The following is an 11,877-nucleotide window of genomic DNA, read 5'->3' as shown; positions in this document are numbered from 1 at the left end:
GTCCTTCATTTCTCTGACTTTTTTTTAACCCTCAGGTTTTTTTTTTCACTTCTTCAAAGGAGGCACAAAACAACTAGTCCAAAACTAATAAATTCTCTGACTTAATAGTTAAAAGCAACACCTTCCAGCAACCAGTGGGAGAAAATAAATTGGCTTTCTTCAAGCTTAAATCATTGTACTGGAGAGATACACCACCTGCCCTCTTAGAAGTCCAAAGACTTCTGGCAGTATTGTTTTACACCCACAAGCTTCAGGTACTCAGGAGGCAATCAGATTACTGGCATCAGGCTTTTGGCATTCACAACTGGTCACAACTTTACAAACCAATCAGCAACCTGTTGCTGACAAAATCTAACTTTGTGCACAGAACCCCAGAGCAGGGTAGTAGTCCGCAAACATCACACCACCCCCCCCCCCCCCCCCACCACTGCTTGAACAAAACAGTGTAAACACCACACATAATGAGTTCCAGTAATTTGTGTTTTAAAAGTACAGCAACCCCTTCCTTGGCCGTTTGTTGTCAGACATTCCTTTAACCAATTCAGTCCACAATCAAAGATAAAGTAAAATGAAGAATGTAGATTTTGCAACACCCCTAGGTGAAAGGACTATGCCCATACAACTTTTGAACAAATAAAAAAACCCACACAGCGCCCAGTCTATTGACAATGACCCACACCTTCCCCCAGTGTATTGACAATAACGCACACCCCCCTCAGTGTAATGACAATATCCCACACCCCCACTCAGTGTAATGACAATATCCCACACCCCACTCAGTGTAATGACAATATACTATACCCCCCTCAGTGTAATGACAATATCCCACACCCCCCCTCAGTGTAATGACAATATCCCACACAGCCCCACTCAGTGTAATGACAATATCCCACACCCCCACTCAGTGTAATGACAATATCCCACACCCCACTCAGTTTAATGACAATATACTATACCCCCCTCAGTGTAATGACAATATCCCACACATCCTCCTCAGTGTAATGACAATATCCCACATAGGAGAAAGTGAGGACTGCAGATGCTGGAGCTAAGAGCTGAAAATGTGTTGCTGGAAAAGCGCAGCAGGTCAGGCAGCATCCAAGGAGCAGGAGAATCGACATTTCGGGCATAAGCCCGAAGCCCTTCCTGAAGAAGGGCTTATACCCGAAACGTCAATTCTCCTGTTCCTTGGATACTGCTTGACCTGCTGCGCTTTTCCAGCAACACATTTTCAGCAATATCCCACATAGCCCCACTCAGTGTAATGACAATATCCCACACCCCACTCAGTTTAATGACAATAATCCACACTCCCCTCAGTGTAATGATAATATCCCACTTCCCCACTCAGTGTAATGACAATTTCCCAAACAGCCCCACTCAGTGTAATGACAATATCCCACTCCACCCTCAGTGTAATGACAATACTCCACACTCCCCTCAATGTAATGACAATATCCCACAGCCCCACTCAGTGTAATGACAATAACCCACACCCCACTCAGTGTAATGACAACTTCCCACACACCCCCACTCAGTGTAATGATAATATCCCACTTCCCCACTCAGTGTAATGACAATTTCCCACACAGCCCCACTCAGTGTAATGACAATATCCCACACAGCCCCACTCAGTGTAATGACAATTTCCCACACCCCCCTCAGTGTAATGACAATATCCCACACAGCCCTACTCAGTGTAATGACAATATCCCATAACCCCCCTCAGTTTAATGACAATATCTCACATCCTCCTCAATGTAATGACAATATCACACACACCCCTCTCAGTGTAATGACAATATCACACACACCCCTCAGTGTAATGACAATATCACACATCCTCCTCAATGTAATGACAATATACTGCACCCTCCTCAGTGTAATGACAATATCCCACACCCCACTCAGTGTAATGACAATTTCCCACATCACCCTCAGTGTAATGACAATATCACACACACCCCTCAGTGGAATGACAATATCCCACATCCTCTTCAATGAAATGACAATATACTGCACCCCTCTCAGTGTAATGACAATATCTCACACACACCCCTCAATGTAATGACAATATACTGCACCCCCCTCAGTGTAATGACAATATCCCACACACCCCTCTCAGTGTAATGACAATATTACACCCCCCCCTCAGTGTAATGACAATATCCCACACCCTCCTTAGTGTAATGACAATATCACACACACCCCTCTCAGTGTAATGACAATATCACACACTCCCCTCAGTGTAATGACAATATCCCACATCCTCCTCAATGTAATGACAATATACTGCACCCCCCTCAGTGTAATGACAATATTTCACACACACTCCTCAGTGTAATGACAATATCCACACCTCACTCAGTGTAATGACAATATTCCACACCCCCACTCAGTGTATTGACAATTTCCCACATCACCCTCAGTGTAATGACAATATCACACACCCCCCTCAGTGTAATGACAATTTCCCACATCACCCTCGGTGTAATGACAATATCCCACACACCCCTCTCAGTGTAATGACAATTTCACACATCACCCTCAGTGTAATGACAATATCCCACACACCCCTCTCAGTGTAATGACAATATCACACACACCCCTCAGTGTAATGACAATATCACACTCACCCCTCAGTGTAATGACAATATCACACACACCCCTCAGTGTAATGACAATATCCCACACCCTCCTCAATGTAGTTACAATATACTGCACCCCTCTCAGTGTAATGACAATATCCCACACATCCCCCTCAGTGTAATGACAATATCCCACACACCGCTCTCAGTGTAATGACAATATCACACTCACCCCTCAGTGTAATGACAACATCACACACACACCCTCAGTGTAATGACAATATCCCACACCCTCCTCAATGTAATTACAATATACTGCACCCCTTTCAGTGTAATGACAATATCCCACACAACCCCCTCAGTGTAATGACAATATCCTACACCCCACTCAGTGTAATGACAATATCCCACACCCTCCTCAATGTAATGACAATATACTGCACTCCCCTCAGTGTAATGACAATATCTCACACACACCCCTCAATGTAATGACAATATACTGCACCCCCCTCAGTGTAATGACAATATCCCACACACCCCTCTCAGTGTAACGACAATATTACACCCCCTCTCAGTGTAATGACAATATCACACACACCCCTCAGTGTAATGACAATATCCCACACCTTCCTCAATGTAATGACAATATACTGCACCCCTTTCAGTGTAATGACAATATCCCACACAACCCCCTCAGTGTAATGACAATATCCCACACCCCACTCAGTGTAATGACAATATCCCACATCCTCCTCAATGTAATGACAATATACTGCACCCCCCTCAGTGTAATGACAATATCTCACACACACCCCTCAATGTAATGACAATATACTGCACCCCCCTCAGTGTAATGACAATATACTGCACCCCCCTCAGTGTAATGACAATATCACACACACCCCTCAGTGTATTGACAATTTCCCACATCACCCTCAGTGTAATGACAATATCACACTCACCCCTCAGTGTAATGACAATATCCCACACCCTCCTCAATGTAATGACAATATACTGCACCCCTCTCAGTGTAATGACAATATCCCACACCCCACTTAGTGTAATGACAATATCCTGCACACCCTCCTCAATGTAATGACAATATCCCACGTCCCCCTCAGTGTAATGACAATAATTCACATTCCCCTCAGTGTAATGACAATATCCAACCCCCCCCCCTCAGTGTAATGACAATATCCACCTCCCCCCTCAATGTAATGACAATATCCCACGTCCCCCTCAGCGTAATGACAATATCCCACATTCCCCCTCAGTGTAATGACAATATCCCACAGACCCCTCAGTATAATGACACTGTCCCACACTCCCCCCGCAATATAATGACAATATCCCATTCCCCCCCCCACAATATAATGCTAATGTCCCACAACCCCCTTCAATGAAGTGAGAATATCCCACACCCCCCTCCTTTCAGTGTAATGACAATACTCTGTAACTCCTCAGAGCTGCGCAATGACAGTCTGCACTTTCCGATCCTTTGAACTCTTTGTTTTTCTCAGAAGGCTCTTTATTCAGTCTATCTGGTGGTTTAACACAGTACAGTTACTTATAACAAATGTGAAAATTCAGAAGGACGCCACATAATTTTTTTGTTTTGTTTCCAAGTAAAAGGGGCTTTCAAGGGAAAAGTCTCCCTTTAACAATAAGTATTTTTTTCAAAATAAAATGGAAGACATCACATTGATATTACGAGAACAAGATCATATTATTCTTGTTTCACTTCTGCGGTTTCACTTTTTCTTGTCAGTAATCTCTGAAACTGATTGTCCCTTTTGTGTTTCCTGTTTATTTAGTACTTTATACGTTTTCAATTGAGCCTGCCTTCCTATAATTCTAAGCAACCATGTTACACTGGAACCAGAGGACATCAAATGTGGGAGGATTGATGGGGACGGGTAAGTGACAAGGAGCTGTTGGGTAATGTTGAAGTGATCAATCGGGTTTTATCAACCTCTCAGCTGTTGGCCCTCTAAAATGATCAAATCTTAACAAGAAAATCCTTAGCATAATAGACAATAAGTATGTAAGTTAGCTTGCTGAGCTGGAAAGTTTGTTTTCAGATGTTTCGTCACCATGACTGGGTAACATCATCAGAGGGAGTCTCTGGTGAAGCGCTGGTGGTATGTCCCGCCTCCCTATTTATAGGTCTTGGTTGCTCAAGGTGGGTGATGTTATTTTTGGTTCATTTTTTCAAGAGAAGGCAGATGGGAAATAAGTCGATGTGTTTATTGATGGAGTTCTGGTTAGAATGCCATGCCTCGAAGAATTCTCGTGTGTGTCTTTGCTTTGCCTGTCCAACGATGTGTGCGTTGTCCCAGTCAAAATAGTGTTCATACATACAGAGAAAGAAGGCTACCACTTTGACTGGGACAACACACACATCCTAGGACAGGCGAAACAAAGACACGCACGAGAATTCTTAGAGACCTGGCATTCTAACCAGAGCTCCATCAATAAACACATAAATTTGGATCCTATCTATCTTCCTTTTAAGAAAAGTTGAACCAGAAATGACATTATCCACCTTAAGTAACTAAGACCTATAAATAGAGAGGCAGGACATACCACCAGCATTTCACCGGAGACTCACTGATGATGTTACTTGATATGGTGATGAAACATCTGAAACCAAACCTTCCAGCTCAGTGAGCTAACTTACATACTTATCATCAACCTGAGCTACAAATCTTCTCAAAAGTTGACAAGAGAGAGTTATGAAACTACATAGAAAGGGAGCGGGAATTTCTTTCAGTGACATTTTCTCTTTTACTTTCTCATGCAGGGAAAAACCCGGGATTTGAATAGATAATCGTGGACTGAAGGGCCTGTTCTGTGCTGTAGTTTTCTATGTTCTATAACACTGCAGCATACAACTAAATCTATTTGTTATGACATTCCATGAACCAGTTGGATTACCAGTCCTTGGCATTTGATAAAGAGTTTCTATTTGGTAATTGGCTGATTATCAAATCTACAGTTTCCAATCGTTCCCACGGGGTTTTTTTTTCTCTCGGTGGATTAACACTGTACAACTTTTTTATAACCAATGTGAAAATTCAGAGGGATATGACATAAGTTATTGTTTTGTTTCCTGATGGCTGCCCTTCGCAGTGCCCTATGGTTAGCCGTACAGGTTCTGAATGATAACCGCGTAGAACTGAATGTTGTGCCATACTTGGGAATATCACAGGGACCACCACATCCAAAGCTTTGCGGAACATGAACACCTGAAAATATGACGAAAGGCATTTTGAAAAAAAATCACAAAGGCGATTGGAGTTAAAGATGCACGGGGGGCCTCATTTCTCAACAACTTTATTCGTTAGCTACATTTCAGAATTCAAGACGTCAGTCACACTTTGGTTCCAATATCCTTCTTCCTCTCTTGGATTATTGACGTCTGATATAATAAGTGAAGATCAATGCAGTCTGCATATTCCATGAACTCAAGGGGGATCCATAATCCAGTGCCGCGTTCCCAAAAGAAAGTCTCTAAAAACCTGCAGCTTACTTTAGGAAAACAAAACAAAGAAAGGAATCAGTGATTGGTCCCGTACCCTGTGTTTAAAAGAATGCAGTATGATGTGAGTCTACACAAAGTGAGCAGTGGCTTATTCACCTTAGTTTAGATGTGCATTATAAACATTTACAAAAGGATCAACAAGTTCAGATCAGAAATTACAGCTTTCATAGAATCCCTGCAGTGTGGAAGCAGGCCATTCGGCCCATCAAGTCCACAGCAACCCCCTGAAGAGCATCCCGACCAAAACCTATCCCATCCCTGTAAACCCACGTTTCCCATGGCCAATCCACCCAACCCACACATCTTTGGACTATGGGAGGAAACCAGAGCCCCTGGAGAAAATCCACGCAGACACAGGGAGAATGTGCAAACACCACACAGACAGTAGCTCGAGGCTGGAATCTAACCTGGGTCCCTAGTGCTGTGAGGCAGCAGTGTTAACCATTGAGCCACCATATCATCCCATTTCATTGGGTCGTTCTTTCTGTAATTCTGCTCAAAAACAAATGGGCAAACAGGATTTTCCCAACTCATGTTAAGTTGTCGCATATTTAAAACATGTCCCTGCTTTCCCAAAACTAGAGACAAACACACTGCAGATGCTGGGATCCAAAGTAGACAGGAGGAGGCTGGATGAACACAGCACGCCAGGCAACATCAGAAGGTGGAGAAGTCGACATTTCGGGTGTGGCCCTTCTCCAAACATCAACTTCTCCACCTCTTAATGCTGCTTCGACATCTAGGAGATTTTGCTGAATATCCCAGTATCTGCTCCATTTGGGGGCTTACTCAAATGTAACAGGATTCAAAATGGGCACAGCCCTGCAACATAACCTTTCACTCTATTTCTGCAAAATGCCAACTGCATCATCTCCAGCATGCAGCACAAAGCTCCTTGAAACATTTTCTCTTTTGGAATTTCAGCAACTGCATCATGTTTTCTAATTTGCCATGAAGTCACAAGGCATAACACTGATGATTTAACCAAATCACGATTTAAATAAATAATACATTATCAAATGATGCTTGCGTATAACTGTGTACCTCTTAAAATTCATTCACAGGATGACCACATCACTGACTGGGCCAGCATTTATTGCCCATCCCCAATTGCCTAGAGGTCAGTTAAGAGAGAACCACATTGCTGTGGGTCTGGAGTCACAAGTAGGCCAGCAGCTTCCTTCCCTAAAGGTCATTAGTGAACCACATGGGTATTCATAGTCATCATTAAGATCCTTAATCCCTGATTTTTATTGGATTCAATCCCCACCATTTGCTGAGGCAGGACTGGAACCCAGGTCCCCCAGAACATTACCTGAGACTCCAGATTAACAGCTCAGTGATAATACCACTATGCCGTCACCTTCTGCTTTGTGTATGCGTTTGGGGTGGGTGGGGAGGGGTATGGCGGGAATGAGAGAGAAAGCAACTGGTGCTGTGTTAATAATTTGTTTCTACCACAGGGTATGTGGGGATGTCAGCAAGCTCACTTAGCTCAACACCAGAATGCAATGCAGAGTAAAGCCAAGACTGCCATCTCAGTCCCTAATGTTGGTGGTAGCAGTTCATGGAGACCTTGATTCCTTCCCTTCCCATTGGAATGATTTCTCTCAAGCTTCCTAGAGCCCATTGTCTCTCTCTAAGGGCCAGAGATGACTTTTTGGACTATGGCTAATTACCTCACTACAGAGATCTATGGATGTTCACTCCTTACGTTTTTTCAAGGCTAAGATCATAAGGAAATCCAAAGGAAATGGGGCGGCACGGTGGCTCAGTAGTTAGTACTGCAGCCTCACAGCACCAGGGACCCTGGGGTTGACTCCCGCCTTGGGCGAATGTCTGTGTGGAATTTCCACGTTCTCCCCACATCTGCGTGGGGTTCCTCTGGGCGGTCTGGTTTCCTCCCACAGTCCAAAGATGTGCAGGTCAGGTGAATTGGCCATGCTAAGTTGCCCACAGTGTTAGGTGCATTAGTCAGACGGGAATGGGTCTGGGTGAGTTACTCTTCGGAGGATCAATGTGGACTTATGGCCTGTTTCCACGCTGTAGGGGAATCTAATCTAAAAAAAAGGAGATGGGGGGAAAGTGGGGTTGAGGTAAAAGATCTGCTGGAATCTTACAATATGGAGGTGCAGGTTGGAGGGGCTCTACAGTTTACATGTGTTTCTATTTCACTTCATTGCTTCCCAGGCTGTTGTATTCCAATTCAAGGAGGTGAGGGGTCAATTGGAACCAGTTACTTCATTGCTTTTCTGAGGAATAAGATTAAGGAGAGGTAATGAGCCTCTGTCCACTCCCATCCCATCTCTGTGTGTTTATCTGACTTCTTTTTAAATATGTTAAATGGCTACAGCAAGGGAAGAAGATATTCAGCCCATCATATCTGTGCCGGGCCTCTGAAGGAATAATTTACCTCATGCAACTCCACGGTCAATTCCTCCTCGCTCTGCAAACAATCCAATTCCCTGTGAATAGACACTGCCCCCCCACCAGGCACAGTATTCCAGATCCTAACCACACACTGTATAAAAAAAGATTTTCTTCATGTCACCATTGCTTTTCTTTGCCGAATACTTTAAATCTTTGCCCTCTGGCTCACAACCCTTCCACCAACGGGAGCAGTTCTACTCTGTACAATCTCTTCAAGTTTTTGAATACCTTAATCAAATCTCACAACCATCTCTTCTCCAGAGAGCCCAGGCCCAACTTCAACGATATTTTTACACAGCCAGAGTGTCTCAAGCATGAAAGCATTTCTATGAGCCTTCTCCCCACCCTCTGATGATGCTGCTCCATTAATAAGGTTATGATGCCTTTGGCGTTTTTTGGAGGGGTCGTAAATGCAGAGACTCCGGGAGGTCTGGCTTGGGTGGGTTTTAAGGCCAGTTTTATAATAGCTAACAGATATTGCAAGGTTTAAACACTTGTTCAATGAAAGGGGAGTGGCCAGCTTTCCCAGTTCAGCTTTTCTCTGGTTTGGTTTGGTGTGAGCAGTCTGGCTGTTCAGAGAAAGCAGTCAGTCAGCTTTATGAGGCTGCTGGTCAAAGAAACAGTTACATGGAATAAGGTGTTCCATGCTGAATCTCTCTACCATCTCTCTCTCTCTCCCTCTCTCCGTCCCACAAGACCTTGTGTTTGATTTTATCATTTTTTGCCCAGGGGTGTTTATGGGGATTATTGTAGGAATTTGGAACAGCATCACCAAATTGGGATAATCTGTTGGGATTTTGGATAGGTTGTTATTCTATATTCTGATCTCTTTTGTTTTAACTGGTGACCTCATTACCACACAGTCCAGAAAAAATCTGACATCTGTCCTGCAATAGTTCAGTTGCCTGAGTTTCCACTGGCTTTTCAACCACAGTAGGCAGCACTCCCACCTGTGAACCAGTTATGTCATTAGCAAGGACAAATTGTATTGCTTGAGCTGAGAGTTTGTCCAGTACCTCTACTATGACTTCTCCACTCCTCACTGGACACTCTAACCTCACTCTACATAATTGAGCGCTTCTTGTCTCATCGTGAATTCCTGTTACTAGCACCTTTTCTGGTAATAGCCCTTCAGAGGTACATACCTACTCATCTTTCAACATCACAGATTGAAAGGATCCTGTATCTCTTAACATTGTAACCTCTTTACCAGCTGCTCCTGGCCTATGTGAGTAAACTCTACCATCACAGGTATATGGTTTAAGAAGATCTGGCATTTCCTCCTTAACCAACCTCCGACCAGCTCGTACATTCTGGTATAGCTTTCTAGCCTCCACTGTGCTTTCCATTACCACTCCAACAAAATTCACTGGCTCATCCTGTTTTCCTACATCTGGTTTTCCAGTGCTTTTCCTAGCCAGCGACACCCTCATCCTGTGAATGATTTTTTTTTTAAAACCCACTCTGATGAGCTCCTTTGACATAGCGAAACCTGCACACCACCAAATCCTCCCTCAACCCCCCCTCACTCTCCCCATTCTCCTCAACCCCACCTCCCCACCACTCACACCCGCTTCCCCCTCCCCCCCGAAACTCAAAAGTAACTGACCAGAGCTGACCCAAATTAAACTCTCACCAGTATTTCCCTGAACTCTCACTTCATAATTCAGCCCTCTGCACTGGGATCATCAAGAAGGCGGCAATTTGTGCAAACTCCCAGGAGAGTGGAAATGGGTCAGGCCATCTGAAATAATTCCACTTTAACCATGAAGGGAATGTTTATCACCGAATGAGTAGATTACACCCCAACCCACCCAGTCTGAAGGATGTGGTAACAGTGTCAAGTCTACTGAGAATCATAGGGGTGTACAGTATGGAAACAGAACCTTCAGTCCAACTTATCCATGCTGACCAGATATTTGAAATTAATCTAGTTCTATTTGCCAGCATTTGGCCCATATCCCTGTAAACTCTTCTTATTTATGTACCCAACCAGATGTCTTTTAAATGTTGTAATTGTAACAACCTCCATCACTCCCTCTGGCAGTTCATTCCGTACACGTACCACCCTCTGCGTGAAAAATTGCCCCACAGGTCCTTTTTAAATCTTCCACCTCTCACCCTAAGCCTATAGCCTTGAGTTCTGGACTCCCCTACAATTAGGAAAAGACTTTGACTATTCACCCTATCCATGCCCCTCATGATTTTATAAACCTCTACAACCTCAGCCTCCAATGTTCCAGGGAAAACAGCCCCAGCCTCTTCAACCTCTCCCTATAGCTCAAAACCTCCAACCCTGGCAACATCCTTATAAATCTTTTCTGAGCCCTTTCATGTTTCACAACAACTTTCCTTTAGCAGGGAGACCAGAACTGAATGTAATATTCCCAAAATTCACCAAAATGTCCAACTTGAAGAGTAACCAAAATAACCCTTCATCTTTGCTGTTCATAAAATCACACTGAAACAAAGTTTAAAGTCAGGCTTAATGCTTTTTCCTCGCTGTAGCAGCTGTAATTGAAATTTATATTTAGTCCTTCAGGTTAATGGAGTCTGGAGGAAAGATTTTAACCTTTATCCAATAAAAACCATCAATAGCGCACCTTAAAATAAATGCTGGTCATGAGTAGACTTTGAGCTCTTTTATCTTTCTCTCCAAGAAATGGTTACATAAATGATGAGTCAGACAACAAGAAAAATCACTTCACATCAGGAATCCTGAGGTTATGTCACACGCAGGGCAGATGATAGATCAAATGTTTATTTTAATTTATTCCACTCAGAGAAATGAAATGACATTTACGGGACAGATGCACACTGGCTTTACCAGACAACATCGCAGCAGGGTGCGGAAAGGTTCAGATGTGGAAAATTAACCCTCGTGAAGGACAGCTTTGACTCGATCTGCTGTTTTAAAATAAATGCAAGAAATAAGACTTTTGAGGATTCCTCAGGTGATCCCACCTCAGTGAGGATGGCCATGTCAAGGAGGCAGCAAGGAGGTCTCAGTCCTCCGTCTCCCCATCTCTGAAGGAGTAGAGTCATAGAGGTCTACAGCGTGGAAACAGGCCCTTCAGCCCAACTTGTCCATGGTGCCCAGTTTTCACAATTAGAACTGTCCCATTTGCCTGTATTTGGTCCATATCCCTCCATATCTATACCATTCATGTATCTGTCTAAATGTTTCTTAAATGATGAAATTGTACTCACTTCCACCACTACCTCTGGCAGACCATTCCAGACACTCACCATCCTCTGTGTGAAAAAATTGCCCCTCCGGACTCTTTTGTATCTCTCCCCTCTCACCTTAAACCT

The 11,877-nt window shown here is 43.6% G+C and overlaps 1 protein-coding gene across 1 annotated transcript in view; it reads right to left on the bottom strand.

The window, feature by feature from the left end:
* Positions 1-5,907: 5,907 nt before the first annotated feature.
* dtd1 (D-aminoacyl-tRNA deacylase 1) overlaps positions 5,908-11,877 on the bottom strand; it is a 240,760-nt gene continuing 234,790 nt past the window's right edge. The window contains exon 6 of the mRNA XM_043696517.2: positions 5,908-6,119. The gene's annotated coding sequence lies outside the window, so the exon portion shown is untranslated. The remainder of the gene's footprint in view (positions 6,120-11,877) is intronic.

Source organism: Chiloscyllium plagiosum, unplaced genomic scaffold (assembly GCF_037043375.1).
Source record: "Chiloscyllium plagiosum isolate Xiang-an unplaced genomic scaffold, Cpla_swu_hap1 HiC_scaffold_10, whole genome shotgun sequence".
NCBI classification, from domain to species: Eukaryota; Metazoa; Chordata; class Chondrichthyes; order Orectolobiformes; family Hemiscylliidae; genus Chiloscyllium; species Chiloscyllium plagiosum.
The sequence above is the reverse complement of the archived record's forward strand: the minus strand, read 5'-3'. Positions and strand labels throughout refer to the sequence as shown.